We start from the raw sequence: 14,892 nt of genomic DNA on the forward strand, positions 1-14,892 counted from the left end.
CTTTTCATTTTATACAGAATTAAGGAAGAACAGAGCTTCTTTCCCCTATTTTCAAAATTATGAATGAATGTGATAAGTATTGTTATGATTCATTCAGCTAAAGATTTTGTTAACATTCCTAGTTTATTAGTTATAGTTTAGATTTGAATTTGAACTTATTCTAGTCTTATGTGAATAGATTTATAGATTCATAAGATGTGTGGATACGTGAATCTATTTCAGTATTGAGAAGTCTTTCTTGCCTGAATTAAGTTCTATTTAGGCTTAATTTGGTTTGCCTCTTTTGCTCTTGGGTTAAGAGCATACCCCACATTAGTTTTAGGAATAAAACATAATTCCTTGAACATCATTCACATAGGGAGCTGTACCTACCAATTCAGAGAGAAGCCAGTAATCAGAGAATGGCTTTTCAACTATTGTAAATAGATATTGTTCATCATTTAGGCATTAAGAGTCATATTTTCACAAGAAAAAAGAAAGGAAAAATCTATTTACCAACAAAAAGAAATGGTTTAGGAGCTAGCATTATGTTTATCAACCCCCAAGATGACATTGTCCCCAAGTCATATCAAATAGCATTCAGTTGCACCAACAATGTAGAAAATATGAGGCAATGATCACAGGACTCAAGATAGCTATCCAATGGAACATGCAACACTTACAGGTTTTTGGTAACTCCTAGTTAGTCATCTAACAAGTCAATGATGACTATGAAACCAAAGATGATAAGTTAATGCCTTACAAACAGATGGTAGACTTTCTTAAATCTAAATTTGTCACAATATCTTTTTATCAGCTACTAAGAATACACTACAAGCAAGCTAATGCTATGGATACCATCAATTCTATGATTGATATGCCTCAAAATGTGGAGCATTATGAGTTCATTTTCAAGCAACTTTTGATTCTAGCATTTGAACTCTCTTAATCTGAGTTTCTGTGTGAACTTGTTGGTCCCAACTGCCCCTGGTATCAAGACATTTATGATTATCTACATGCCCAAATCCTACCCCCCAACTTACAAAAAAATAAACACTGAGCCTTTATTTAGCAAGTCACTAGATATGTCATCATCACTGCCACCCTTTACAAGAGATCCTTTGACTAGACTCTTCTTAGATGCCTTGACACACAAGAAGCTAAAACTACCTTACATGAGGTTCACAAAGGTATATGTGGAGGTCATTTTAATGGTCTAAGTCTAGCTAAGAAACTTGTAAGAGCTAGATATTATTGGCCCACCATGGAACAAGATGCCCCATGATTTTTCCAAAAAAATCATAAGTGCCAGATACATAACAATCTGATGCATGCACCAGCACAAGAATTACAGCTAGTCATATCTCCATGGGCATATTTACAATGGGAATTTGATCTTATTGGAACTATTTCTCCTTCCTTTGACATTCATAAGTTCATCATCACAACAATAGAATATTTTACCAAGTGGGTTGAAGTCGTCCCTTTGACTTTCACCACTGGAAAGCAAATTTCAAGGTTTATTCTGAACTACATCATATATTAGTATGGAGTCCCCTTGGCTATTATTACTGATCATGGAAGTTATTTTTAAAAAAAATATGTAAGGATAAGCTCTACAAGAAGTATAAAATATGCCATGGAACTCTAGTATTTACCATCCATAGGGCAATGGTCAAGCAAAAGCATCTAATAAGACTATTATTAAGATTCTCCAAAAGACTGTCAATGATTTTGGTCGAGACTGGCACTTACAACCAAATCTAGCTCTTTGGGCCTACTAAAAAAGTGCGTATACTCCCACTAGCACAACACCATACTCTCTTGTCTATGGCACTGAGGCCATACTTCCCATTGAAGTTGAAATTCCATCATTAAGAGTATCCCTACAAGATTTTGTTGATGATGAAAACTATAGAATATCTAGAATCCATGAACTTGAAATGCTTGATAAGCAGAGGCGATCTACCTTGACACATCTCCAAGCTTATGAAAACCAACTCAAATGAAGCTATAATAAAAAAATTTGAGGTTTTCATTTTGAGATAGGTGATCTAGTCCTAAAGAAGAACTACAAGACTCAACAACATAGAGAAAAACCAAGAAAATTTGAACCAAATTGAAAAGGTCCTTATTTAGTCACTGCAACATTTGGATATGGGGTATATCAGCTTGCAACTCTAGAGGGTGAACTATTTCCCATATCCATCAATAGCATGCATCTCCACAAGTATTACACTTGATTCTATCTAAAAGTCCTAAAACAATAGCAAAAAGTCATGAAAAAAGAAAAGAAAAAAGTGAAAAAAGTCATGAAAAAATGGATGCCTTTGTACATAGTCTACATCTTGTTTGGGGGCATACTACCTACATGGTGCATGAGTTTGAACTTGAACTAGGGGCATAGCTCTAAGAACTTTTTATCCATTGGACTTATCGCATAATGGATTTGGGCTAACACTTGTATATGCTTTTACAATTCTAAAAAAATCCTAAAAATTCAAATATGATCTTGAAAAAATCTTAGAAATTCAAACATGATCCTAAAAGAATCATAACAATCATAAAATGTCTTGAACAAATTCACTAAAAATCATAAAAAATCACTTGAAAAAATTCACTAAAAATCATAAAATGTCCTAAAAAAATCACTAAAATTTATACAATGTCCTGAACAAATTCATAAAATTCATAAAATGTCCTAAAAAAATCACTAAAAATGATATAATGTAGTGAAAAAATCCATAAAAATCATAAAATGTCCTGAAATAATCATTAAAAAAAATCATAAAATGTTCTGAAGAAACCAATAACAAAAAACATCATATATCCCCAAAAACCCTAAAAATCATAAAACCCATAAAAAATTTGTAATAAACCTTGTACATAATCATTTCTTTTGCATAAACACTTGCATTTTCATGGACTAGAACTCAAAGCACTGCACTTCAATGACAATCACACTATCTGAGCAATGTGAACTAATAATCAATCTGTCGTGTCACTATGAACCTATCAATTGAATCCACAAACAAAACCATCACATGATCAACCTAGCAAAAACTATTTGAAGACTTAAAACACTAAAAAGAAAGTAATAACAGACAAGAATAGCTATTGGCTCACATTTTTTAGTGAGTGATTTATTTTTTCTTTTTTTTTCTTTGATCATGTTCCTATGCCAATCGATGATAAAAATTGATCTATGAGAGTGGTCAGGATGGTTCATGGTCATATATTTTTCTATCAGTTAAAATGTACCTTTGAAAGTCTAGGGGTCGTATATGTTGGAAATAATCAAGACTAGCTAGGTTACTGAGAGGGGAGGGGTGAATCAATAACCTCAAATACTTTTGACAAATTCAACACTTAAATAATTTAATCCATTCACCATTAATAGATCTAATCTACTGCAGGCATGAGAAATTGAAACATAAACATTCATGGCACATGAACACAATATATGGTGACCTAGAAACCCTCCAAATAGAAAGTAAAATTGGGGTGGGGATGATACCCACAAAACTTCAATATTGTAGTATAAAGTTGGCCTATTAAAGCTTACAATGATCACTTTTGATGATCTACCCTATTAGTAGCAATTAGAACTACTAGGTCCACCTTGTTAGAGGTTTTACAAACATACAATGAAGTATGCACTCAGTAAAGAGATTTAAAGAAAATACTGTTAAGTCTACCTTGTTAAAGGATTTGATTCTGATTCACCTATTAGGATGAAATAGTAGATCTAACTTACAACTAAATTGGGGAGTTAGATCCTTGAAATGTTGATCACCTCTTTGTGATAGATAAAACTTGACTACTCTTGATTTGACCTTGTTGTATACTTTTCTCTGCTACTGATTCACATTCGCATTCACTTTTTTGAAAAATTACTTCACTTCTTCATCATGCTTTGGTATGATACAATACATTACATATATACCATTCCAATTCTCATAATTACAAGGTCGACTAAAAAAAAAGTTAACACAAATATTACTAAGTCAGCCCAAATGTAGAGACTTAGGTTTTGAAAGTTGACTGGATGAACTTATGATACTTGGAATCCATTGCATTACTTAGAATCACCATGCATTTAGTAGAAGTAGAGGCTTGATCCATACTAATCACTTGACATAGCTTCAAACTCAGTGTACACTGGAGACTCGGTAGATATAGTGTCACTCAGTAGAAACTAAATTCCATGTTTACCTTGCCTTCACTTAGTAAACACTACTCAACCATCACTCGGTTAACACGGGCTTCACATCACAAAAATTGATGACTTGGTAGACACTTTAATGTTTGGTAACCACTGACTAATTAGTAAGAACTAAATTGCTTAGTTTGAACTACTAGATTTTGTATTGTCTAAATTCACTTGGTAACCATTGGAATGCTCAGTATGAACTGTGAAACTTGGTAACCACTGAATTGCTCGACAAACATTAGAGATTGAATGATGAACTCAGTAACCATACAAAATCTAAATAAGTGTTGTCACTAATAACAAACATAACTTAATGCCAACAATCTCCCCCTTTGGAATTAGTAACAAAAACACTTATTAGCCAAAACTTATGTATAGTGTCATGTTGATTTTGAATTTTCAAAAATTTTCTTATAATTTTGTGCTATATACATTTGCATATATCTCCCCCATAAAATGTACATATCATATAAAGTATAATAATACTGAGTGTATATACAAATATTTCTTCTTCTTAATTTCTCCCTCTTTATTATTATGCACAAGTCTCTCCCCCTTTTATTCTGTACACATGTCTCTCCTCCTATTTGATAGTAATGCTAAACATTTATACACAACATACTTATACAAAGACAATAAATGTGAGAGAAACTCAGAGTGCACCTTAAGAATAAGAGCTAATGCCTTATCCTAGTTTTCTTGCAAAATTTTGTAGGTTTGAAGTGCAACTTGGACTTCTGCTGAGAGTTCAATCATATGATCTACAATTGAATTTTTTTTTATCATGGATCAGTGTTTTTGAATAAGAAATATGCTTCTGCATTGTATCCATGATAGGAAGGATCATGTTCTAGATGTTTTGGATGTCTATTAGTGTAGACCAAATCCTTTCTTCCTCTCTCACTAGCTCTGCCTACATGTCTGATAAGAATCTGACCCTTATGTGATGTGTAGAGCTTGAACTAGGGCCAAGCTACAACTTTTGAGAACTAGCCTTCAGATCTTCATCAAATTTATTTAATTTTCCCTTTTATTCCTTTGTGTACTTGGTAACATCACATAGCTTAGCAAAAAGAGATGTTACATTCGTAAAAGAATTTTCAAGATTTGCCAAAATTGAGGAGAGATCTACCTAATGAATAGCAATATGCTAAGCAATGTGCTCAAGAACTTTATTGTCAAACTTTTTCTCTGCCTTCTCTATTAACTTATCCTGGCAAGTAGAATCCTCATTGAATTTATTTACTACTTCTTCTAACTATAACAAAATATGTTGAGAAGAATTAACATCAACACTTATAGCTTCTATCAAGATATTCTTGGCACTCTCAATGATTTAGAATTCTGTATCCCTTTGTTCTCTGAGTTGCTTCTGCTTGGCCTTCTATTCAAGAAGCTATATGACCAATCTCATTTGTTTAACAATAGCATTATCAAAATCTATCTTTGGAATTTCAATTTTGTTGTCCAAATCTATATCTTCATCAATTTCTTTTCCACTAATCAAAAGTTTAAGTGGTGTCTTTGGTTCAACTTCTAACATCATTGCTTTGGACTTTGAAATAGAAATATGGTAGAAATAGTAGGGCTTGTAGTAAAAACTTGAATGGTGCCTACTAATGGAATGCTAACTGGAGCACTAAAGGAATCCAAAACTGATTTACTACCCAAAATTGATGCAATTATAGGAGGAATAACTATAGAAGTATTTACAATAGGGGTACTTACATGAATATGCAAAACTGAAGTAGAAAAAATTGTAGAATTGGATGTTGCACTTACTATTGATGTCCCTAACTCAGGAGCTGAACAAGAGAAGGAATACAGCTTGGTGGATGAAGTGGTAGAAACTTCCATTAGAGATACCTAGAGCTAAGAGGGAGCAAAGAGTGATTTGGTAGATGATGCATCTGTTGTGGTTGCAATCACACTTGTTGAAGCTGTCTCCATGCCTGATGATACTAGAGTTTTTGGTGGAGAGTGAGGAAGGGAGGCAATGACTTCTACAACTATCCTAACTGGATCATTTTTTTCTTCTCCTTCTTCTTCCCTATCTTCCTCTTTAGCTTCTTCCTCTTTCTCTTCTTCATCATCCTTCATCAATTCCTAATAATCTTCAACATCTATAGTGACACAAAGAGTATTGTCTTCTTCAATATCCTCATCCTTGTCACTATCATCATCATCATTGATTTCCACTAGATTCTCACTTGGCTTGTGCATATGATAAACATTTTTCCACATAGATGTAGCATCATTAAATATGTTCTCAATATCTTTTATCAAAATTAAACAAGTATGAAATATGATGGTCATCTTGTCTTCATTCTTCTTCATTGCTTCCTTTACCTTTGCATTGGTAAGACTTGGTAGCAACTGTCTCAAAGATTGTTCATATATGTCCTTGGCTGTTTGCATAGCTAATTCCCATCTAGGCTTCGACGTTGCTAATAACTCATTAGAAATTTGAGGGGCAATTTGATCATGGGAGTATTTCCATTTTCCCATCTTTGTCAACATTAACTCCTCAACCTACATCTTTTATGCATCTAATCTAGTTTCAAATTTTAATGCTTTGAAATTTGTAATACTAGCACCTTCTTCCATTTGCTTCAATCATTCCTAGAAGGTGAGAGGGGGCTTACTGAATACAACTTCACTACCTCCTTTCTTCTTAGATCTTTTGGTAAGCACAATTGTAGAGGCCTTGGGTGGCTTGGTGATAATCACCCTACCTTTCTTTCTTACAAGCTCTTCTTCTTTTTCTAATTCTTCTTCTTCATTCTCAGACTCTTCATCTTCACCTTTTCCATAGGTAAGCATAAGAGGGGAATTTGCTATTTTTAGTTTCAAAATCCTCCTCTTACCTTTATTTACTGCCTGAGGAAGCTTAATCTCAAGTTCTATTCTGGCTTTAGCTTCATCATATGTTCCAAATATAGGTGCCTTTGGATCTATAGGCTCATTCACCAGGGCTTCAATTATCTCCTTTGTTTCATCAATATTAACCTCATAAGGAAGAGGTTTCACCCACACTATTCTAAGCCTAACTGCCTAAATGTACACTCTATCACAATCAACCATAAAATAGACATCATCTTTATAGTCTTCAACCAACTTTTGGGGAATCCAGAACTTGTTATTCATCTTTTCCTTAAAAACTTAAAAATAGTTATCCATAATGCTATCAAAATTCTCACCCAACTCTACAATGAACTTATTAATTTGGTACAAAAATGGTGTGTCCTTTCTCCATACCACTGAGCCTATGGAGGGGAAAAGCTTTTGAACATAGAAGAATAAACAAGTCAACAAAGAACTAAATTTACATGGGTTATTCTTCAAGGTTTTGATGCTTTCCATGTTCTTATTCAATTGTTTCAACACTAAGCCTACTAAGACACATTCCAAATTCTTCTTAACAACTTTATATGCTAAGTCCACAGCCTCACATGACACACTATTTAGTCAACTAGAGCTGTATATCTTATGTGCAATAATATGAATGCCAAACCTGAGTTCCACATTAGATACATTGCTAATTTTCAGTCCTCTGTCATCCCACTCGGTTAGGGTTTTCTTTTGAAGCTCATCTTGACCTAAGGTTTTAGTAACTTTAACCTTATTTAGCATAGGGAGACTCATAATTCTATGAATCATCTTCTTCATTATCAAGACTGGCTGTTCTAATTGTAACTAACCATTATGGACTTGACTCAAGATATATCTAATCCATTTTATCTGAAAGTTTCTTGGCAAGTGCAAAATATGGCTTAAATCTTTCTCCTCTAGATGTTTATGTTTGGGCTTAAGAGTTTCATCCACACACAATTCATCTAAGGCACTATCCATTTCTAGGGTTCCAATTTCTTGCACAACACATTTGAAATGAGTACAAATATTGTTAGTAAGGAGTACCTTTGGTGGAATTTGTGATTGAGCTTCATTGGGATCGAGAGATTCTACAATCACTGGTACCAATTTAAAATTTGGAGCCTTCCATTCGATGCCTCACACCAACATCTCTGATCCTTTCTTTGTCTTGCTGCTGCTACTACTTGTGGATTCCATGATCGCTCAGTAGACTAAGGAAATTCCTCGAAAAACTTCACTACAAACTCTACTCAAGATCGCTAGATTTCTCTGCTCTGGATATACTAAATTCGTAGTGAAAAATGAAGTCAAATTCTTGCCCTTTTCAATGAAAATTTCCATTAATGCTTAGTACAATGAGAGCCATAATGACATAGTGCTTGATAGGCTATCATCCACTTTCTATGTAGATTATTTGGTAGAACCTTGTAACTCGATGGTCAAACAAAATTTTGTTACTCTTGACCTTGCTCGGTATGATCTGACCTTACTCAGTGAATACTAATGCTGAACTTTGCGATCCCTTTGTATCTGAAATACTAATTTAGATCTTTTGCTTCCTTCCATTGGAACTACTTGAGATATGACTTTGAGAATATAGTTCCAATTTTTCCTTAAGAACTTAATTGGAAATGGTGGAGTCACCCACTTCATGAGTGACATCATCATCACTTGAACTGGCTTGCTCGGTAGATTTGGGAACCCACTACTATCTCATTTGCTTCCTAATGTTATTAGCTTTTGCTTTCTTTTCATCTTCAACTCTACCTATATTCATGCAATTCTTAGCTATATGACCAAGTTCAGTACATGTGTAACATCTCATTGTAGTATCTTTTCTTCTCAAGTGATGCCTAACACAATTTATGCCAATGTGTCCATACTCTCCATAGTAATGACATCTACACCAAGTATTGTAGTCCCAACCAAATATTGCCTTTATAAATTATTCAGCTGGATTGAATGGTTTAGATCTACACTCAGATGCCTTGTGACCTTGTTTCTTGCATTTATGACATTTGCCTTCAAATTTTGGTTTCTCCTTGCATTTATTAGCTTTATGACCATGCTGACTGCAATTGTAGCATTTTCCATTGAATTTTGCCTTTCCATTGCTCCAACATTTGTTTGATGTATGACCTAACTTACCATAGTGATTGCAAGTAGGTATTTGATTCTTTTGAGCACATTGTTTGGAGGATTCACCTTCTTCTTTGTATCCAAGTCCTGCTTTGCCCTTTTTCTTATAAAGATTTTGCTCATTTTGCTGATTCAATTGATCCATATCTACTTGAGATTTCATTATCCTTTGATTGAGTTATTTCTCAGAATTTAGATCAACTTTCAACCTTTCATTGATATGCCATTTAGTGCTTAAATCATTCCTTAACCTTTTATTTTCAGATCTCAGATTTGTGATTTCCTCATTTGCATTAGAGAGCTGACTGATAAGACTTTCTTGCTGAAGGGATTGATTTTGAGTTTCATTGTTTATTGCCTCCAAGTCTTCATTTTCCTTATTTCTTTGTTCCAATATTTCACACAATCTTATTGAATAGATTTCTTTTTCTCTTTTCAATTTTAGATCAACTTTCAACCTTTCATTGATATGCCATTTAGTGCTTAAATCATTCCTTAACCTTTTATTTTCAGATCTCAGATTTATGATTTCCTCATTTGCATTGGAGAGCTGGCTGATAAGACTTTCTTGCTGAAGGGATTGATTTTGAGTTTCATTGTTTCTTGCCTCCAAGTCTTCATTTGCCTTATTTATTTATTACAAGATTTCACACAATCTTATTGACTATATTTCTTTTTCTCTTTTCAATTTTCTTACCTCTTCTTGCTGGGGGCCATTCTTTTCTAGTAGTTCTTTGATTGCCTCATTTGCTTCATCTGAACTACTTGAGGGGAAAAATTCTTCAATCTTCTCTTCAATATATTGGTGGTCATTCATCTATTTTGCAAGTTTCTTCCTTCTTTTTAGGGATTAGGAAAGATGCTCTTTTGCTTCCTTGAGTTGAGCTATGTCCATCTCCAGATCTAGCTTCTCATTGTCAATAGATTTGTCAAGTCTAAATATCTCCATTTTTCTTGATCTTTACTCAAGTTGTCAAACTTTATCCTAAGAACCACAGTGCTCTGATACCAATTGTTGGAAATAATCAAGACTAGCTAGGTTACTAAGAGGGGAGGGGTGAATTAGTAACCTCAAATACTTTTGACATATTAGCACTTAAATAACTTAATCCATTCATCATTATTATATCTAATCTATTGCATGCATGATAAAATAAAACATAAACATTCATGGCACATGAACACAATATTTGATGACCCAGAAACCTTCCAAATAGAAAGTAAAATTGGGCTGAGGATGATACCCACAAAACTTCAATACTGTAGTATAAAGTTGGTCTATTAAAGCTTACAATGATCACTTTTGATGATCTACCTTGTTAGGAGCAATTAGGACTGCTAGGTCCACCTTGTTAGAGGTTTTACAAACATACAATGAAGTATGCACTTGGTAAAGAGATTTAAATAAAAGACTGTTAAGTCTACCCTATTAAAGGATTTGGTTCTGATTCACTTGCTAGGATGAAATAGTAGATCTAACTTACAAGTGAATTTCTGAGTTAGATCCTTGAAATGTTGATCACCTCTTTATGATAAATAAATCTTGACTACTCCTAATTTAAGCTTGTTGTATACTTTTCTCTACTACTGATTCACATTAGCATTCACTTTTTCAAAACATTATTTCACTTCTTCATCATGCTTGGGTATGATACAATACATTTAATATACCATTCCAATTCTCATAATTACAAGGTCAGTTAAAACACAAGTTAACACAAATATTACCAAGTCAGCCCAAATGTAGAAACTCAGGTTCTGAAAGATGACTTGGTGAACTTTTGATACTCGGTGTCCATTGCATTACTCGACATCATCATGCATTCAGTAGAAGTAGAGGCTTAGTCCATACTTATCACTCAACATAGCTTTGAACTCACTATATAATGGAGACTCAGTAGATATAGTGTCACTTAGTATAAATTGAATTCAATGTTTACCTTGCCTTCACTCGGTAAACACTACTCATCCATCACTTGATTAACACTGGCTTCACATCACAAAAATTGATGACTCGGTAGACATTGTGAAGCTCAGTAACCACTAACTACTTGGTAAGAACTGAATTACTCGGTCTAAACTTCTAGACTTTTTACTATCTGAATTCACTTGGTAACCACTGGAATTCTCAGTATGAACTGTGAAACTTGGTAACCATTAAATTGCTCGATAAACACTGGAGACTAAATGATGAACTCGATAACCATACAAAATCTAAATAAGTGTTGTCACTAATAAAAAACATAACTTAATGCCAATGGTATATATGCCTCAAGAAGGACAAGGTAATTTTCTTTCTACATCATGCTTGTTTATGCAAAAGGTTTTTATTTGCACTCTAGCCCTTTATGCCATGATGCATTGCATTCCATTTGCCATATCAAAATAAAGCTCTATTTGACATATAGTGCACTTTCTAAAAGAAAAAGTCTTCAAATCAATCTAACTAGTCATCATCTTTCTTCCTTGGACTTCTATCATTAATATGTTCATCCTCCACCATGATCATGTATTTTGATACACCAAATCATCTTCCTCCTTCATCCTACATTCCTGCGTCATCATACACTACTTGTCAACATTCTATGGCTTTTCACCCAATCCAGCCTTAGCCTGACCTTTGTTTGACCAAGATTGACCACATATGACCATGTTTAACTAATTTCTCTCATCTTATGACATCTTTCCACCATTTTGGTCATGCACACAAAGTTTTAGGTCATTTTGAGTCCAGTTAGCCTAATTTTGGCTCTTGAGGCCTTTTGGGGCATAGTTTGCACTTTTAGAGTGCACTTGGGCTTCCTAAGTTTACCTAGGGTGCACTTAGTACTATCATAGAGCACTTAGGCTTACCAAGTGTGATTACATGCACTTGGGTACATTTTGGGCACACTTGGGGTAGTTAGATGCCTAGAACTACTCTTGAAGCCCCTGTGTTGCACTTTGAAGCCCATAACTTTTGCGTTTTAACTCTAATTTTCAATTCGTTAGTTTTGTTGGATTCATATCTTTGCTATGAAAAAATTGAGCTATAATTTTCATTATTTTTTCCCTATCTTGAATGGTAACCCATAAAACTACTCTTGGCCCCTAGATTGACCCTCATTCTGCACTCTAGACCTCATTACTTTCACATTTGAGCTGCGATTTGTGATCCCTTTGTTGTTATGGCTTTGTCTTCTCGTTGTTGAAAAATTGGCCTATCATTTTCTTATCTTAGTCAATTTCTCTAGGGGGCACCCATATATATCACCCCTACTAGGGCATGTTGTTGTGGCTTTATCATTAGTGTTCTTTGACACAATGCTCTAAATCACATTGTATCAAAGAGGGGCAAAATTTAGACACTTAAAAATGGTTCACGTCTATGGTTTCATCACATTTTCATATTAACTCATCCTATTTTTCTAGTTCCACTAAATCCCATCTTTTGGCCAACTTGATTATATCTCAACAATATTCTTCATCATTCATATCCTATTTTGCATCAATTGCAAATCAACTTAGAATCATATCAAATTAACCCAAAATCATTGCAAATCTACCTAGAATCACCTAGAATCAATCTTAATCAGCTTGAAACATGTTGGATACCTTAAATACATCATCATCTATCCAATCCTAGGCATTTTTGTGGTTTTTAGTGCCTCAAAAACTTATCAATTTATCAAACTTATCGATCTAACCTTAGTATTGTCATGGCTCTCAGTGCTAGGTCAAAATATCATTTACATCATTTGATCTTTGACATTGTCATGTCTCTCAGTGTTAGAACATTACATCATCAAATCAATTTAATAACATGGATAGTGTCTTTCGATGTTATTATGATCAACCTTATCAACTAATCTCGATCTTGTAGCATTCTACAATGATAGTTAAATGTTATGTGTCCTTAATTCATGTCATGTATCCTTGGCATGTTATCAATTCTAATCAATCAATAAATTTGAACATGGTTTTGGTCTACCTATCATCATCCCAGTCAATCTACATAATCCTCACATTTTCATTAAAGAATATTTTTGCACTTATTTAATCAAATTGGCCAATCATCTATTAATTTTTTCTATAACATTAAATAACCCATAATTTAATCCTATGCCATACCAATAATTTTCATCTTTCATTGTTAATTTTTCTTCCTAACTAACATCATCAATTAATTAATTGATTAATAATTCACAAACTATAGGAATTCACAATTTCCTAAGTTCCATTTTCCACCATTAATTTCATTTTTTACTAATTTATATTTGTGTGGAAGAATGGATTTTTTATTCAAATATTCCACATAATATTGACATCATCATGACACATGGGCATGACACATCATGGATTCTCCATTTACACTTGGCTAAGATATGTCATAATCCATATATTCTTATTCCCTTATGCATATCTATATTTGGCTTCCATTGTCATATATTCTTGGCTTTAAGTGGGTTTGAGGTGTCACATAACGTGTCATAGATCCTCTTCAATTTTAGCCATGTTTGATTTCTAAGAGTCATACAATCCTACACTTCCCATCTTGTGTCATATGCATCATGGATTCTCAAAGGAATCTCTTGCAAGTCACATATCCAAGGTGACAAGTCCAATGCTCTCATCTTGCATGATGATTATAAATTGAGTATTCTTCCTCTCATTTTTGGTCCCTAGGTCCTAATTCTTAAGTCTTCAAGTCCTTTTTCTTTTGCTCTCTCAAGCTTAAACCACTTCTTCTAGTATTCTCATAGTATTATCATTATCATAGACTTTTGCTTCCTAATTGTGTGCATTAGGCCATTGGAGCTACATCACATGGAGAAGAAAGAAGGACATGGGAGTTACAAATGAAAAAGGGAGTTTTAACTTTGTGTTCTTCCTTTTGTTTATTTGGCTTTCATGGTATACTAGAGGGTATAAATGTATGTTTATTAATTTCATAATTTTCTCATGGTATGTTAGATATTTGCCCATTTTCTAGTCTTGTAGAGAAAATATGTTGCTCCAGCTGAATTTGATGAAGAGAAGACTAAATCTAATGACAAAAACCAATTTCAAGTGGTAAGTCATAGTTCTTCTTTAGATTTGGATAATCTATGTGAGAATATTAGAAATCATGATTCTAGATTCTCTCACATTGAGTTTGATAATCTTGGGAAGATTGAAAAGAATCAAGTTGAAGAAGTAGTATATGCCATGATGAATTTTTTTTAAAAGGCTCCTCTTGAACTTGTCAACTCCATACCTAAAAGTTTGTATAAGAGAGTTGAGAAAAAGTGGCACTATTGTCTAGATACTAAAAAAAATTAAGAGAAACAAAACTTTCTCAAGTAATGCTAGAATTGAGTAAGGATGCAATGGAAAAAGCCATTAATAATCATACTAGAAAATTTGCACTGAAACACAGGGCATTTAGTATATTGTAAAATAACATTGAAGATGTTGTACAAAAGACTAATTCAATGTGGAAATCACTATATGGTTTGAAAACATCCCAGGCACCTATTGAGGTAGGTGAAGAAAAAGAAGGAGAAAAGGAAGAAGGCACTAAACAAAATATAGTTGAGGGAGGCATGGACATGAACAAAGACACACAGGCACCAACTGAGGATGAGTAGCCAATAGAATAGAGTGTACCAGATACACTAGTGCCAAGTTCTAGTCCTCCACATGAGGTGAACACAACATATGATACT

The sequence above is a fragment of the Cupressus sempervirens genome, chromosome 6, assembly GCF_028749045.1.
Source record: "Cupressus sempervirens isolate cs-2001-9-10 chromosome 6, ASM2874904v1, whole genome shotgun sequence".
Classification (NCBI taxonomy): Eukaryota; Viridiplantae; Streptophyta; class Pinopsida; order Cupressales; family Cupressaceae; genus Cupressus; species Cupressus sempervirens.